Source organism: Anser anser, assembly GCF_964211835.1.
Source record: "Anser anser genome assembly, chromosome: Z".
NCBI classification, from domain to species: domain Eukaryota; kingdom Metazoa; phylum Chordata; class Aves; order Anseriformes; family Anatidae; genus Anser; species Anser anser.
Genome location: NC_139723.1, coordinates 69773887 through 69791718, shown reverse-complemented (window position 1 = coordinate 69791718; position 17832 = coordinate 69773887). Strand labels below are relative to the sequence as shown.

The following is a 17832-nucleotide window of genomic DNA, read 5'->3' as shown; positions in this document are numbered from 1 at the left end:
CACTGTTTACCCAAGTTGAAAAAGGAACTACGAGGGTGAGTAAAAGGCTAACAATATGATTCTGCTTCAACACTATAACTACAGAGAAAGGCACCTGTAATGACTGATGGGGTGACCAGATGAAGAAAATAACTGATCCCTGGCCTCCTCCAGGAGAAGGTCCAGAAACAGTTAACATAATCCATGAACATCAAATTCTTCAGGATAATGTAACACGAAATATACAGATGTTATTCTAATAGCCAAATCCTTTTAGAACTTATAAATTGGTAATAAATCAAATTGTCAAATGGCTATTAGAACATACTACATTTCATTTTTAAGCACGCACAGAGGAAGCTTTCGTCACCCAATTCCTGTGTTAAATGTGCTTTAATTTTGCATCTATTCTCACTGTGACAGCTACAGTATGTCCCAGCTTGCAGTGAAAAAACCTGCAAACCTTGGAAATACCTCCATTGCCTTTTGCAAATTGGAAGCAGCAGACACCAACCAACCAGTACAGTCCAAGCAGTAGAGCCAGTAAAAGTAATTGCACAATAAAGTAATAAGTTAAATCCAAAATCAACCACTTTTCACTGGATGACCTTCAAACTTCTATAAGCAACCTGCAAAGCCAAGAAAGATTGTATATGGAGTCTTTGTATTTACTCCTTTGTTTTAATGCGAGACTGAGAATTTTTTTTATAGACTGTTTTCACCTTTTACCCAGTTCATTTTAATTACAATATTTAAGTTTTCATCTTTGTTTTTCCTGAGGAAACCTCCTCACATTTGCCAAGATCAAGCTTAGGTTTCCACAAGTTGTTTTAGATGTAGACTTGTACAACAACAAACAATGAGTATTTGGGATTAATTCCTGTAGCATGCCACAGTTTATTAAAACTGTGAAGAAATCAACAGGAGTAAGGGACTTTTGAAAAAGGCAGGCAAGCCCCAAAATTAAAGGGAGAGACACAGCCAGGCAGCTGACCTGACACTGCCCACCCAGACAGGTATCTGGGGAGCACAGCGCCCTCCTGTTATACAGATTGTCATTGCTTGTGTACCAGGTACTTCACACGCTGCATCTGAGAACACATGTAATGTGCAATTAAAAGGTTAATAAAAAAAACTCATGTTACTAAGTTCAAAGCACCTTCTTTTTGCCAAGGTCAATAGGAGCAACAATCCAGGCTTTTAGAGAGACTGTCCTGTTTTGTTTTTTTTTTTTTTTTTTTGTATTTTTTTTTTCATTTTTAACTATAAGACCAGGCCAAATATGCTTGATGTGGAAATAAAGACAGGAAAACAAGCTGGAACAAGCTACTTTTTAGGGGATGAATTCAGAGGGGTGTGTGTGTATGTGCATTTCAAACCATCCTTAAACAACCAAGTCAATAGGGTATCTGTGTGAGAGTTATTTAAGAAAAAAAATTAAACCCACATCACTGACACAAGGCCAGATTTTCTGAAGCATCTCTCCTGGGCACAGGCTGAGACTTTCTGTACAGCTATGACCACTGGCATCCATGCTGCATTGTTCCCTTGTCTAGGACACTTCGTAGGCTCATCTCCACCCAGCCACCTATTTCTACACATGCAGGAGCTTAATTATCTCTCAGATACTGCCATCAGGATCTTCAGCATAAACTAGCCAAATGGTTTTAAGAGTTCAGGTTCAAATAAAAGCTCAAACTAACCACAGGTAAGAGGGATGTATACTGACAAGTGATTTTGTCACATGCCAACAGCAGCCCGTGCACAGACTGCAGACTCCTCAATTCATTTGCTTTTACCTCGATAACAACAGCATTGTACCTGGCCATCCTGATACTACACACAGTCTTCTCAGGTTCATGCAAACATATTCCAGGCAAAATCCTACTCAGAGACATAAAATCTAAGATCTTTTACTTCCTTTTTTTTTTTTTTTCCCCAGAACTTCGCCCCTTCTTATCAATTTGCATTTATCTTAAAATAGACACTACTTGTGACAGTAAAGGTGTTAGCTATCATCTTTAATACAAAACATAGTGGGGGAAAAAAGGGATGTGGTGGGGAGCTGCATGGTCTTCCTTCCAGTAGTTTTTCCTAGGATGACTGAAAACATTGGAGAAGAGCGGTAGTTTTCTCTGTAACCTCCAGATATGACACCAGAATACTGCTGGCTGGATATTTCTATGGAAGAGCTAAAAAACTAAGTACCAACATGATTATACTTCTTTTAAAGACACTGTTTACCTACATATATAGAAAGGTCTTGCTTCTTTCATGTAATGTGTAGAGCAGCACAAAGTTATAACAGCACAGTGACCCAGACGTCTGTTACACATTTGGTTCCGCATACATAAAAAGAAACAAATCTCAATAAGACAATGCAACAAAAAAAGCTTGCAATCCTCTAAACTAGTACTGAAAAACAGTGAAATAATCAACTTTGACAGATCTTTCAGTACTACTGAGGAACTTGTATTTTAACAGTACCTGTAAACAACACATATGGCGAGAATATGCATCTTGAGACACACTGAAAGCCCTTCTTCCACCCAGTATGGGCCAGAAATATTGTTATTTGACTATGTTTTGCAGACACCTTATAGTTTTCTCAAGGTACTATAAATGTGTCATATCATCAACTATCCTCCTAAAGTGTGATCGTTATAGAACACAGATACAGGAGTAGATACAACCCTTACCTTGGATCTTGAAATCTATAAACTCCACGAAGTTTCATATAAGAGAAATTTTACTCTGGGAGAATTGACTTTTAATCTGAAATGCTTCATTCTCTTATGGATTCAGATCTGAGTGGATTGTTCAAGTTCAATTTGTCCTGAAATTTACTTAAAACAACATGTCCTTATTCAAAGCTTTCCCCCTCCCCCCCCGCCCTGACAGTTCCCTCGACACATCCTGACTGAAATTGAGAACTCAGACCTCACCTCAGCATTGCAAAAGAAATAGTTTCACTCAGTCATTATATAGGTTGTTCCATTTCTGGATGCTGAAACAGACCGATCACTAAATTCCCAAAACAACAGCTGAATGCATTTTAAAAGGACTCCACCCTAATAATTACGCCAAGTGAAAAATACTTTCAAGTTGTCTGTAAAATGGGGGCTGATGGAGAGGCCTGAGAATTTGTACAGCGTATTCTGTACAAGCTGAGGAATTTCCCAATGCTATTTCATACTAACACATAGGAAGACTTTAGTTTTTCTAGTAACACTAGAAGTACTTGTCTTATTTAAATGTCAGTCTGAAACTGTAAATAGGTTTGAAAAATACAGGTCAGCAATTGAGTGGTTATCTCAGCAACTCTGTTGCTCTAGCACGGTTTCTCAGCCTAAAACAGCAGCTGCTGGAACAAAGAGTACATCTGCAACAGTGTATCTCCATTTGTGAAGAAACAAGGGCATTAAAACAGGTATCCATACAACTTTCACACATGCTTTTGTTTGGAAAGAAAATGGGCTAATCCAATCTACTCCACAAAGCTTGGCATAACCTAAATACACCATAACACTATGCACCTATTTATTTATCTGTTACAAAATCTGTCTATCATCTTCTCTTTGCCTTCCCTTTTTTAGCGAACTGAATGCAGCTCAGTGACACTTCGATACACATAAGGAACACAATTTGGTACAGAAGTATTTATTAATTTTTGCTTCAAGCTAAAGCTTAAAGTCTGGATTTGTCAGCTCAAAGTTACATATGAAATGCTGACTTCATTTAAATGACAGAATAATGATGGAAAATAGAGGAGAAAAACATTAGCCTGGATATATCACCAGTATCCTGAGATGTATATTACATTATTATGAAGGATAGTTCTTGACAATGCTAATAGCTAGACTGATATAATCTGTTTCAAGTTCATGTTGATGACTTTAACTGTGATTTTAAAAAGTGTATATATACATGTACACACACACAACTCAGATATGCACACACTTTTTCCAGATGAGTCAATAAATATTTCAGAGTTCATTCTTCTATAGCAGAAATATACTGCCTCATTAAAATTTTGGTTAAATAGAAATATAACTATATAGAAACAAGTTATTTCTAAATATTAGAAAAACATTGGGGAGAAAACGTTATTCTATACAACATTTACTTCTTCATGAAATTGTGATCAAACTGTGGATAAAAACATTCTGTCAGTTCAACAGACAGCACAAGATGGAAAAGTGAAATAACAAAGAAACATGGTCCAAATCTGACAGGATAAGGAAGCCATCTTCAATTTTTCCTCTTTCCAGAGAGCTGGGGAGTTAGAGGATACATTGGCATGACTGGAAGATAAAATCCATTCTTTCTGTGGCTTAAAAACAATAACCATACAACAGAAGATCAGAATCACATCAGTTTGCTGCAAAGTATCTTCTGAGCCACAGTGAAGGAATTTAGCATCCTTTGTAAAATTATCAGAATGATACAACATGTCTGTCATTCACAATGCAGAAGGAGATACCTTTACCCCATCTGAAATTAGCACGAGATTTAAAAGACAAATATAGAACTGTTTTTGTTGTATTAAAAAATACAGTCACTGAAAATACTAGAGCAGGATTCATTCATTTAGGCTAAACCTTTTTCATTACATGAGATATCTGTCTATCACTCTTAAGATATATTATGACAAAAAGATGGTAGAAACAAAGTGGCAAGGAAGTGGGGAATGTAAGCCTGTGATACGACTAAGTGAATGAAAAGGTTTTGGACAAGGCTAAGCTAATAACCCAAGTTACAACTGATGAGGGAGAACTGAGAACAGAACCCTTACTATTTATTCCCTGCAACTAACTGGTCCCAGCAACTACAGTGAAAATTTAAGCCTCCACACAAAACATACTTCCGATTGCATTTTTTCCCCTAATTCTTTCTACTGATGGAAATTTATAGTGTACTGTGTATAGTGGAGAAAAGGAGGCTCAGAGGCAGCCTCACTGCTCTCTGCAACTTCCTGATCACAGACGTGAGGGAACAGCACAAAGCAGCACCGGGGGAGGTTCAGAGTGCATATTGTGAAAAAATTTCTTTACTGTGAGGGTGGTCAAACACTGGGACAGGCTTCCTAGAGAGGTGCCTGATGCCCCATGCCTGTCTGTGTTCAAGGGGCATTTGGATAATGCCCTCAGTAATATAGTTAATTTTTTGGTTAGCCCTGAACTCATCAGGCGGTTGGACTTTATTCTACCAAGACGACCACCAAGTACACTCCAAAATTAAAGTATTGGGATTAATTTGTTAATTCAGAGAAAAAGCATTTAGATGTGTTCTGTGGCACTCTGCATATCCCTTGTCATAAAGTAATACTCTTCCTGTCATAATTTTGAAAGACTACAAAGCACATACTCTGCAATTTCCCACATTCCCAAACAGTTTTATGTGATATTACAATTAAAAATGGAAAGTGTCAGGCATACCCAACAGATATATTCATCTATTTAGCTATTTTTGCCCAAGCAAGATTTTCTGCAGATTTCTTTTGCTCTAGTTTTAACACTACTTCTCCAGACAGAATGGATTTGCTCAGTCCAGTTCCTTTAAATTCAACAAAATACTTTGTTCCAAAAAAAATTCCCTTAAAGAAATCAGATGCTGAAATCTACTTTTTAGGAATACATTCTCATTGCTGATAACAAGGTTTCCTGGTAATATAAAAATCAAACACTACAGGGTGATGGAAAACTATGTTTATCTCAATATTTCACTCCCTATATAGTTGAATATATTGTGGAAGCAGCACAGGTGTTTTTCCACCAGCAGTTACCATTGATTCTGAACAACTTGTTTGTGTTAGGAAACCTCTTGTTTCCATGTGAAAACAAAATTTCAGAAGTTTGTCGGCACATCTCTTCTTCCTCTTCCCCCAGTCAGCTTCTTAGCTTTCCACCCCATTTTAAAAAGAAGAGTTTTCAGTTCCCTTTCAAAGCTACTGGGAGTCATTCCTATCTGTATTCTGGAAACACTGAAGAAAAGGCAATAAAAATGTAGCAAAGTATTTTGAGGAACATTTTTTTTTGTCACCTTCCTAATGCTAGACAACTTCTTACAATAAAACTCTAATACTTTTCCTGCTCTAATTTTAAAGTTTATAATTCCCGGGCTTTATAACATTTCTCTTGAGATTCCTTAGTATTTGAGAGAAGAATCCATCAGAATAGTTACAATATCCCATACACGAACATCTTCCTTTTGTTTAATGTCATCAATATTCATTTCAATCACGATACATATCAGAACAGTCCCTTTTCCTTTCTTAATATTCTTCAAATATTTACAGACAGCTGTTTCCTTCTTAGTCTACACGCAGCTAAACTGTATATATTAAGCCCTGTTACTCATTCCTCACAAATTGGTCCCAGCATCCTCTCCAAAGTGGGGTCAATTTCTATGCAAGAATGCAGGCAGTTATCATTCTGGCACCAAGATGTTTGAAAGTGGCTGGGCAAGACATGCAAAGTGATCTTGGGTATTGTTGCTTACAATTATACTTCATCCTCAGGTAGGTCAGAGATCTTTTAGTTCCTGAGTGAGATTTACTGGCAGCTAACTCTAGATTCTGTAATACTTTCTGAAGGCTTCTGTTACATATGCCTTGTACCTCCCAGGTGTTTTAGAACTTTTTAAGGATATTTTCCCAGAAGTTTGTTAGTGATTCATTCACTCATTAGTAGCAGCACTATATTTAAAACAACCTAGTAACTCACATCTCCAACTTATAAATTTAGGACTAAAACCCCTAACTCTTTTGGAGAAATATACAATGACACAGGTGATGTTTATATATTTTCATATGCTATTACAAACATTTTTCAACACTGGCTACTTCCAGGAATTTTCTTCAAAACTTGCGACAACTATATTTGTACATTAAAAGCCATACCTATGATTAAAACGTGCATTTTTAAGAGCGTGAAGAGCACTTCCATTGGTCAGATGATAACTAGCCCTGTAATTGATTAAAATATTTAATCAGTATATCTGCAGGTTTTGGAAGCATATTGTGCTTGGGAGCAAATGCTTTCACTAAGAATTAATAGATATATAGAAGTAAGTTACAAGTACTAAAGTATATATGCTATTCCTCACTTCTATATCCTCTCTAAGATGGTCATTTTCTTCCCTTAAGGGTTTATACTTTTTCCTCTCCTGGAGAGCTTTCAACTATGTGACAGTGAAGAAATCAAACACCAAAATAGCAGCAGCTACATATCCTCTGCATGACAGTGTAATTTCTTCTGCCTTAAGGCAGTGTCTAGCACTGAAATCATAGCCTGTTTACTTATAACTGGTGCTATATTACACCAAAGATTTAACTCTTGCGTATATAAAATGTGCACAAGACCAATTTACTCACAGTGGTCCTATTTAGAGTTTAGAGTCCAAGCCAGCATTTCCTTCTACAGCCAAGTCAGTGAAAATATTTGGACAGAACTCTAGCTTTCATACAAAAGTACAGAGGAGATCAAGCGCTAGTGCTACTTGTATTCCTGTAAAGAAGAAACAAGCAAATGTCTATGCATGTCCACTCTTTTTGCTTTAGAAGCTGTTTAGAATGGTCAGAAGTTTAATTATTTTTTTTAAATCACCTTAGAGTGTGTTTTTTTTAATAATATTTATACCTGAAGTCAAAATATCTGATATAGATCTTTCATTGCTTAATTAAAATGCAAACATTTGTATGAAGTTTTGTTAGAAACTGGTATTTCTATGCTGACTTGAATCGGGATGCATGAATTCTGATAACCAGCTGAAATCAAGAGGGTAAAATTTGAACTGAAATGAGCAAAGGAAAACACAACAGACATTTTGACTTCCAAAAGAAGAAGAAAATAAAATGAAGGGAACAATAATATTAATGCAAGCATCATGTAGGTTAGAAAAGCCACCCCATATATGCAGTTCTGTATACATGAGCAGTTTCATCCATGCTGTTTATAGAGTAACTAGATGAAATTACTAGAGACTACCTGTTCACTAACACCAAGTGTAGATGAGTTTCAAATCATAATTCCTTCTGTAGCAGGGAATTAAATTTGTTCATGAGTATTCTGGGGAACTGAGGCCAACTGGTACAAAATGACACATGTCTAGGTTGGTAAACTTCCCTAGTCTGCAAAACAGAGTGGCCTCAGAGAAACTGCCTTTGGGGAATGATCTCTGGAACACTGACTACCAAACAGTGTCCAGGAATTAGCTCACTGGTTTTGGCATCAAGTTAATCAGGACATTTTTCTGTAGAACTTTTAGCTTGGACACAGCTAAGGAAATGCAAAAAGTTTCCAAGTCCAGCCAGCATCCACACAGAGAGAAACTGTAACCCATCAAGCCATCTTCAGCTGGTACAGGGGGAAATAGTTCAATGCCATGTTAATTCAAACCAGGCAAAACTGGAGACCAAAGCTGAGGAAACAGATACTACTTTGTTATTGTGGTAAGAAGGCAGGTAAGGCATAGCATATTAAAAACTGTCCATATCTCTGAGGATAGGAAAAGCACAAATTAGACATGTAGCCGTCGTAAGCCATAGCCAGGAGACAACTACCTGGTTAAAAACTGGTAATTTTCCATCTAAAGCACAGAGACAGAAAAATGACCCTATTCTTGTCATTTGATGTACTAAGATAACATACTTATCCAACTGAAGGGGGAGTTGTGCCATCATCCCCTGTTCCCTCAGCCTGGCAAACAGGTGTCAGGAACAAGCCAAGGACAAGTGATGCCAGATTAACCAGTCAGGAACAATTAGGAAACAAGCATGACCTTCACCATGTGAGCTCCTAGATCTGACCAAACCACAGCCTCAGCGAATGGTGCATCTCAACTCCTTGTGCTAACAGTAACAGGAAATACTCAAAACCATGTCTCAATCATATAAAGTACACGTTTCATGAAAACATATTTTTGCCAGGCACATTTCTCTGTCTTTCTGCATCTAGCTGTGGAATGCTATTTCAGTCACATTCTACAACATTCTTTAAGGTTGCACTATTCTCACATATAATCCAGTTTATGACTGAGCAGAATACACACCAGAGTTTCCAGCCTCTTTTCTACTATACTCTGAAATTCCACTGCTGTAATCTGGGAAATCCCTGCTTTGCCATTGGTTATAATCTATTTTATACACACTAACTTTAAACTCAGTTTCCTTTAGCGTATTTTGTATGTTTGTAAGGCAGATTTCTCTAGATTTTGTTAAAATATAAGAATCTCTTACAGTTGTGTCCTTTTGCTATGACAATTGCTAGAAATTATAGTGTGGAAAAAGCATTCTAACTACCAATACTTATTTATAAATTATTCTATCCAGGTGCTCTGCTATGGCCAGCCACCTTACTACTAGGAGCTAATGCTCATTAATAAACATAAAAACACACACATATATTATAGTATATCTATATCGTATATATATTACAGTAAAATTGTTTATAATAGTTATTTGGAAAATAAAACCCTTATCTTCTGTAGGTCCTAGATGAATAAACGACTTCTGTATATTAAAGTTATCTTGATGCAAACATTGATTTTACGGCATTTTTCCCAGACTAACAATATTAGCAGTTCACGTTTTATTACACCTGAAAATTAGGACCAATTCCTTAGCTGTCAGCTGGGTTCTTTACCCCAGCTCCTATGAATGAGCATTGAGAACTTATTTGCATAGGCCATTTCTACACAGAAATGCAACTTAATAATTTACATCATGATATTACTCTAAATAGATTTAAAAAAAAAAGTTTTCAAAACCAGCTTTCAAAAATCAGAGTCCATTAAAATTGTTCTTACTCCCTAACTCTTGTGGAACAACTTTCTTCTTTGACATCTGCAGTGAATATAAAATCCTGAAAAAAATAAAATAAAATTCCAAAAGTATCTCATCTGGCCACCTCCAATTTAACAAAGTCAGTCTATTTAAGTGAAAGAATGCAACAAGCCTGATCAGACAGACACTATCAAAAAGTGTTCAACTTCAGAGATGCAAGACTAATCTTTTGCTGTCTAGCATGCACCAGTTAAGCCCTTATAAAGAAGACATAGCTAGATAAAAAAAAAAATTCCCGCTTCAAATCACCAGGTTGCAGAGAGCAAACAACATATCATCAGGAGTTTCCAGGAAAGATGACCTGCAGTCTTTCCCGTTTGTATTATAATGCTTAGTCTTTCTCAGCCTTACTACTTGATATTTCTGGGAAATATCTAACCCCTTTAGATTCAAAGCATATGAATGTTTTCCATCACAATGACTATTTGGGATTGAGAGTGTTCCACTTTCATTTTAACCATTCTGATCACTGAAATCTGACACCTGAAAACAGCTTATAGCAATTAAAAAAAAATAAAAATGTTACTCATTTATAAAACTTGGAATGTGTACTTTTATAGAATAAGCAAATTATATAGCAAGAAAAAGAATGAAAATTACCTGAGACCTTAGCTCACAAAGTATAACTATCTATACCTAGAAGGTTAGGCTGATAAAATGAAAATATGATCTGTCTACTGCCTGACTGTTAGAGACTCATCTGAAATCTTAAAGGAAAAGAAGACAAGGGCGTTTTCAGTAACAGAAGACTAATTTTTGTGTGTGTGTTCAAAATATGCTATTTTAATATAAATACACTATTCTAAGATTTTAATTTTTCTTTATGCTAGAAAAGCTGATTTATGTACTTAAACTGTGACTTAAGTATAAAATACAAGTCCCATTCCTCAGGTTTTAATTATTTTATATTGTGTGTTGAAGTACAGGTATGGTGAAACAGAGCCGATGATAAAATTCACATAAATACTAGAATAATAAAACTTTCTATAAGACTACTTTATCAGTGAATCTTCCTTTTGCTGGGTCACAGGACTCAATAATTAACATCAAGGCCCTGACACTGAGTAAAGCCTCAGCTTTCATCTGGTTCAGACGATCTCTTCAAAGCTTCATTACAAGATTTGCTTGCACTAATTAACAGAGATCAGGCTCAATTAGCTATTTGTAGGCTGCCCATCACATCACAAGGCATCTCCGTTTGCAATGATGCTGCATGACAGAAAACTAGATTGATTAATATAACACAAGACTAAGTTTCTTCCCTTTACCTCCAGATTTTGGTCACCTCTAGGCAAATATTTTCAAGGCTGCTAAACCCAGTAAAAGCCAAGCAACTTTAAAGCTCTTAAAAAATAGGAAGTACTTTTAAAAATTATTTTCTAGTTCTAATGACAAATTAAAAAAAAAAAGAAAAAAAAAAAAACTCCTTAGTGTTCTTTTAACTAATGATCAAGCTTCCTACACAGCTACCTTTTCTTTTCCCTTTCTTTTTTTTTTTTTTTACTCCCCTCCAGAAGGCATTTAGGAGAAGTAAATAATAAAATAATTGATGTTTTCACTCCACAATTATCTTGCAACCTCTCTCTAAAACACATCTTCATCTTGAAACCAGGCTGGGCAGCAATAGTGGGCACAGTACCAAACTGCATTCAGACCATAGAAGAGTTTCACTTTGCAAGTGATTGCACTGTAAGTGCTGAGGCAGCGCTGCCATTCATCTGCCAGTTCTATACTTTGCAGAACACTTGTTTCTTTGAATACAGTGTAATCTTCTGTTCTCTATTAATTACAGGCTCAGCAACCACTAGCAGAAAAAGTCTCTACACAGTATGTAAAAAACTAATGACGTTAATGAATCCACTGGCTCCATCTTTCAGTTGAACCAGGAGATACCTAAATTAATTTGATCTCAATTCTGCACCATGAGAATATGCACAGAAATACAATCCCAAATTATTTTTATTACTATGTATTTTGTGCCAATACATCACAGTGATCACTATTATAGGTATATCCAAAATTTTTTCTTGAAGGCAGACCTGACCTTCCTTCGCCTGGACCTCAACCACATGGAGCTGAGTCATGACTTCAGTCCAAGAGGAGGGTGCCTGCAGTATTGTGCAGAGTGCCAGGACACCCCGAGCTCAGCGTGACACTAACATGACTCTGTAACTTCTGCACCCAGAGTCTGCCTGCACCTCCCTGAAAAGGACTGGAAGGACCTAACTGGCTACCATATGAGAAGTTTGACTGCTTTTTATTTTCTCAGTATTACATCATACTGAAAGGAAGCTATCTCTGTGCTTTAAATGCCACCTCGATCTCTCTGAAAATGACCTAAGATACTTCAAGTCACAGTAACCGCATATGCATGGCTTCTGAAAGGAGTAATTTCAATTAAACATGGCACCTTAACAAGCTCTAAAAATAGACCACCAGCTTCATGAGGGTAGGGAAACTAGACTGTTTCTTAATACTCTTTGGAGAGTTTAGTAGCTTACAGTAGCATTTTCTTCACAGTCCACTTTCATAGCTTACTTTTCACAATGATACAGCTGAAGCAAGAAAATACTAATTACAAACACCTGCTTTTACAATAACGAAGATTGCATGACATTTGTAAAGTTCTTTATAAATATGAAGAATTTGTAAGATTCACTAAAGTGTTTGTATTTAGCACATGACAAGCCTGTGCTCTGTAGCTCAGAAACAACTCTGCCCACTCCCTGCTTTGACACAGTGCATCTCCATAAAACCAGTCAAAGCAGCACTGTAACAGGTTCTTGTACAAGGAGGTAGTCAGAAGAAAATAACCAGGCTACTAAGCAAAACTTCTTCTTGGAAAAGTGGTACTACTTTGGTGCTGATGCTGACCTTCACTGAACACAGATTACTCCTCCTGAAAATAAAGAATACCGAGTAAAAAACAATGAAATGGGGATATGATTAATAGGATGAGGGAGAAAAGAGAAGGAATATGAATCTGGGTAAAGAACCACAGGGTCAGAAACACAGCCAGAAAATCCTGCTTCCTGTCTATGTACCATCACACACACACTACTAAATAGAAGTCGGAATAAAAAGACTATTTTTGAAGGCTTTTTCAATTCAGCTGCACTATGAGTGAAGTCAAAGATACACAGCAATTAAACTATTAGTTTCCTGAAACATTTGTTCTGGGTCTTGATCACTGGACCTAAATCCACCAGTTTTGCATCCTATTCTCACTCTTGCAAGGGAACTGATGCAGAGACACCTTCTCACATCCAGTCAGATGTTTCTCTTCTCATCAGCACCTGGCAGAGCACGGAAGCAAAACAGCTCTATAGCTGCAACAAATGTGATTGACTGATCCCTGCAAAACACACAACTTTTCTCCCCACCATTTTCTACACCCTGAGGCAAAGACTTGTGTATTTTACTTCAGTTTCAGAACCTTTAGAATGTTTCTGAAAACCTTTCTTAAAAAAGCAGATTTCCATTCTGAGTAATGTTAAGAGAACGTAATACTATTGTAATTCAGGTGCAATCTGTACTGCAAGAAGTATTTCATCTTACTCTAAAAATTTCTTGAATGGAGTGCACTCCATTCACCAGCTTGGAACTCATGACTGAGCTTTCATCATTCACATCCATCAGTTCTGCCTTTGTGCTAAATCTTGCTCTTTTGCCCAAAGTCCGCTGTACTCTACATTTCACTGAGGTGATGAGGATTCTGAGGCTTTGGGGTTGCAGAGATGCACGGACTGTTAAATGGTCTTCCTTTTCCCAAATATTTCAATAAGAGAGTTCTTCTAGGTGACCAAAGGGAAACCGATTGTAGATTTTTTTTTCTACTGTAATTAAAATCACTATTAATTACTAGATCACTGGAAGTCTCTGAGAAGGGACACATGAATAGTTTTTCCCTTAAACGGAATTGCTGTAAAACAGTACTCCTGCTAGGTCTCCTCTTGTTTTCCCTTTTATATTATCTGGGAAGAGCTGATTAGCTGATCAGTCCTCGAGCATTCTCTTAATCCTCTAAAGTCTCCTATGCTTTTCAAATCCTCTCTCCTTTACGAGCTGTCTTGTCCTCCTTCTGTGCCAAGCTAGTAGGCAGTTTCCTTCAAGACACCATTATGTTAAACAATCATTATTGGGATGACAATGGTATTTTTCCTGTCAATAGTTGAGTTTCCAGTGGCTTTAAAGAAAAAAAAAACCATATGCAAAACAAACAAATAACCCAATACCCACCCCAGCCGCCCCCAAAAAAACACCACTAAATACTTTCTTGGAAGCATTACGGTGATATCACTTGGTTGAATGCAACACGATTTGAAAATATTGGGAAAATTAAGATAGTTAAGTTTACTGTAAGCAGTAACCACTGCAAATAAAGTGAAAAAAAATACAATACTGATTCTCGGAGATAAATGAGGTCTGGGATTTCTCTGATGACTTCTGAGCTATCCCCTCGTTAGTGACCTCTCCCTCACTCAGAAAGGAAAGCAGACAAGATCAAACGCAAGATGAATCAGTATGAGACTGAAGTGATTCGGCCCCTGACGTTTTTGGCTCAACTATACAACCCTGCACTGCAACCCATTAAATGCTTGGCCTGTATGCAAGGAAGAGGCAGGAACACAGGATTTCTTCTCAAAGTTAATTTGTACCCAACCACTTAATGCATCTATGTATGTCAGTCACTTCCTGTCATGTCTTGAATAAGATGAAGATGCTTTCAGAAAAGCAGACCCTTTCTAGTACAGCAGTAGAGGATGTCAATGTCAAAGGTGGTCAATGTTTCCATATTAAACAATACATTTTCTCATATGAAGTAGAAGTTCTCTAAGAGTAGTATAAAGACCAGACCTGAAGAGCAACACAAAAACATACATTGAAGTCTTGCTGTTCATAAAAGCATAGATTTTTACAGGGCATGAAAAGTCATGCTGGACATAACAAGCTTAGGCCTCCATTATAATCTCTATTTCTTTTACCCCTACGTATAGGAGGACAGATTTTTCATACCATGTTATTTATATATATTTCAATCCTTCTGCCACTTCTTCACTTGTCTTGAAGGATGCTGTTATCTAAACATCTGGATCTGTTCTTTTCTCTATAATCTAATGAGCAATATTTTATGGGCTGTATATTCATATAGAAATATTGCATATGTCTGCAGTTACATACACTATATTGAAGATAAGAGAGAAAAGGATACAGCTTATTTTCTTTATACCTGATTGTGTTTTTATGTTTCTCATGATGAAGAACAGGACCAGTAAAGTCAACACACACTGAAAAGGCCTGTTTAAAAACTACTCACCTCATGATCTAAACTACTTGCAATAACAGATTATCTGATTAAAGGCTCCTCTTACATAAGTAGATAAATTTATCTTGCCTACAGGCATAAATGAGAGCACATCTGCAAACTTACAATAATGTTTATCTATTGGTCTCTTTCGCAGCTCAATAACATACACTAAAGAAGCATTTTAATAAATTCATCTGCCTTTTGTACTTCAGGGGAAGGGAGGAGAAAAGGAGAAAATGCAGACATCTCCAGTTTTCGTGTAAGCCAACAATTTAAAAGGGGTCTATTACAGTACACTTGGCTCCTGACGGAACTACTCGAGAACCTGTCATATGGCATGCCAAGTTCTTTTAAACTCTCTGAACAGGTTTATTATTACTACTCTACAAAGTCTGCAACAAGTCTTGGCAAACCTACCACTCAACATGAGGAACACTAGACCAGATGTGCTTAGAATCCAAAAGAGCAAAGTTGCCATTTTCCATTTACAAGTCACCTTTAATCTTTCCAACTAACCTTTCAAATTGTAGTTAATCCAGGGTCCTGTCTACTCTAGCAAGATAGATAGATGGAAATGTAATGAGAGAGTTCAGTTGTCAGACTAGCTCTTCTTTGGCCAAAACACTTTTCTATTATGTTAATTAGTCTTTTCGTAAATGTAACAGGAGAAACAAAAATAACTAAATGCTTCTGGGCAGGAAAAGGACAGTATACAGATACACCGTATTTCAGTTGATATTCACTGCAGCACTGTCTGTAGGATGTATGCAAGCATGCATGCACACATCCAGGTTAATTTTGAATCACCTCTCCCCTCTCCTCTCCCAGTTTTCATCTGCCCACCAGAAAACATCTGGAATGACAAAACTGCTATGTTACAATTGGCCAAGATGTCACTGATATTGATGAAACGATCGGTGACAGAGTTTGAAATTGCTACAACCCTTTATTTTCAGAAGGTCATGTAATGTAGTAATGTAGTAACATTTATTAAACTCCATTTGTACTTTATAAGAGTTTATGACTTCCAGAACTGAGACAAAAACAGTTTAAGAAAGAAAATTAAAAGCCAAGATTCTGAAGCATAATTCTGTGGCAAACAATGACAGCCCTAATAAACTCCGGATACAAGTAATCAGAGCATAAAAGGTTCTTCATAAAAGCCATGTTATGTCAATAGCTTGTGGAGGCTGAAAGCTTCTTAGAGACTTATAAATTCAACTAAGAAATGAGTAATGAAAAATATTACAGTATTTCACAAAGCTCAAGCAACAGTGTATATTTTAAGATTCACATAGCATCTGACTAAAATGAAAAAATGGACTTTCTCACCTGAAATTCTTACAAAGATGCTATTCTCTTAGTAACTGAAGTAATCTAATAACGTATCTTATTAAATTGTTATAAACAAGAGGTAGAATACTATGCTGAACATAGATTAACAAGAGTGAATAAATCTGTAAAATATGTTGCCTGAAGGAGTATCACAAATTATAATGAGATTTGGTAGTTTTTATGTTTTGTTTTTAAAGTAAGGAGAAAAATTACACCCATTGTTTTACTAATGACTAAGGGAAGGCAAAACACAAAGAATCAATGACGAAAAAATGTGCTGAAAATTCTGAGATCATCAGAAGACCTACAAAATCTCTATGTTTTCAACAATACGTATTTACTCTATTTAAGAAAACTTACATTACAAGGAGTAATTGTTGAAGTAAGTTTGGGTTTCCCAACGTGGGCAGAGAGTGGAGCAAATTTCTGGTTGGTTATGGAATACTGAGATTCCATAGTTGTTCTCACATGCAAGAAACTGTGTGTTCATCAAGAAGAAAGTCTTCAGAAAACATGCTTCCCCATATTTTGCATGCAACTAGTTTTGAATTAGACAAGTAAACATTAAGTGACTCAAGAGAGGGAGAGAGAGAGAGAGAGAAAGAGAGAGAGAAAGGTGATTTGTGTACTTCAGGAAACAGTATGATCGGTTCCCAAAAGCAGCTAAACTCACACCACCACAGACCTTTGATTTTGGGGGTTAGTTTGTTTTGAAAGAGCAGAGATCCTAATACAGTAGCTGCAGCACGGTTCAGCAAGCACAGAAGTTCAAGTAGCATGGATCACTGTTGATCCATGATCGACCCTAGCAACTCTAGGCAATTCACCAACAATCAACCCACTTTCCTTAAGAAACCTCCCAACTTTCTGCCAGGGTTTGTGTGAGGGTACTCACATATCCATGAGACCATACCCACACAGCCACTAACTTTGATAACTACAGCAGTATAACATCTTGGAACACTGCTAACCATTTAGATCATGTGTTGGTCAGAGAGACAAGATGAAATCTTAAATTTTAAACATCAAAGTCTAGAAACTAGGAGCATGCAGCATCTTTCTACCATTCCAGCAATGATGGGTTCTAACAGGATGGTAGGTAGTAAGGACTGTTTGCTGCATTACTGTGTCTCCCACTGTAACCTTATTTCAGCACATTATATTGGAGTTCTATGTCATCCCTTGTATAAACCAAAATAAGTTGCTCAAATCTGAATGACCTGATGGAAATAAGCATCATAGAGTTGGTGCTCTCAACAGCTTATGTACACCTATTCTCATCTTAATGAGAAAGATCAGCAGTTGGAGAGGTCATGACTGAGACCTCCCAGGATGATGAAGAGCTACTAATCATGCCACAAGTTAT

At 36.8% G+C, this 17832-nt stretch overlaps 1 protein-coding gene and 1 long non-coding RNA gene across 13 annotated transcripts in view; one reads left to right on the top strand and one right to left on the bottom strand.

The window, feature by feature from the left end:
* The window catches only part of ARL15 (ARF like GTPase 15), a 216987-nt gene that overhangs the window by 86134 nt on the left and 113021 nt on the right, over positions 1 to 17832 (bottom strand). The window lies entirely within an intron of this gene.
* The window catches only part of LOC310889975, an 87858-nt gene that overhangs the window by 54458 nt on the left and 15568 nt on the right, over positions 1 to 17832 (top strand). Inside the window, exon 2 of the long non-coding RNA XR_014576954.1 lies at positions 1 to 17832. This exon is cut by the window's left edge and continues 28304 nt beyond it; it is cut by the window's right edge and continues 15568 nt beyond it. This is a non-coding gene — a long non-coding RNA (uncharacterized lncRNA).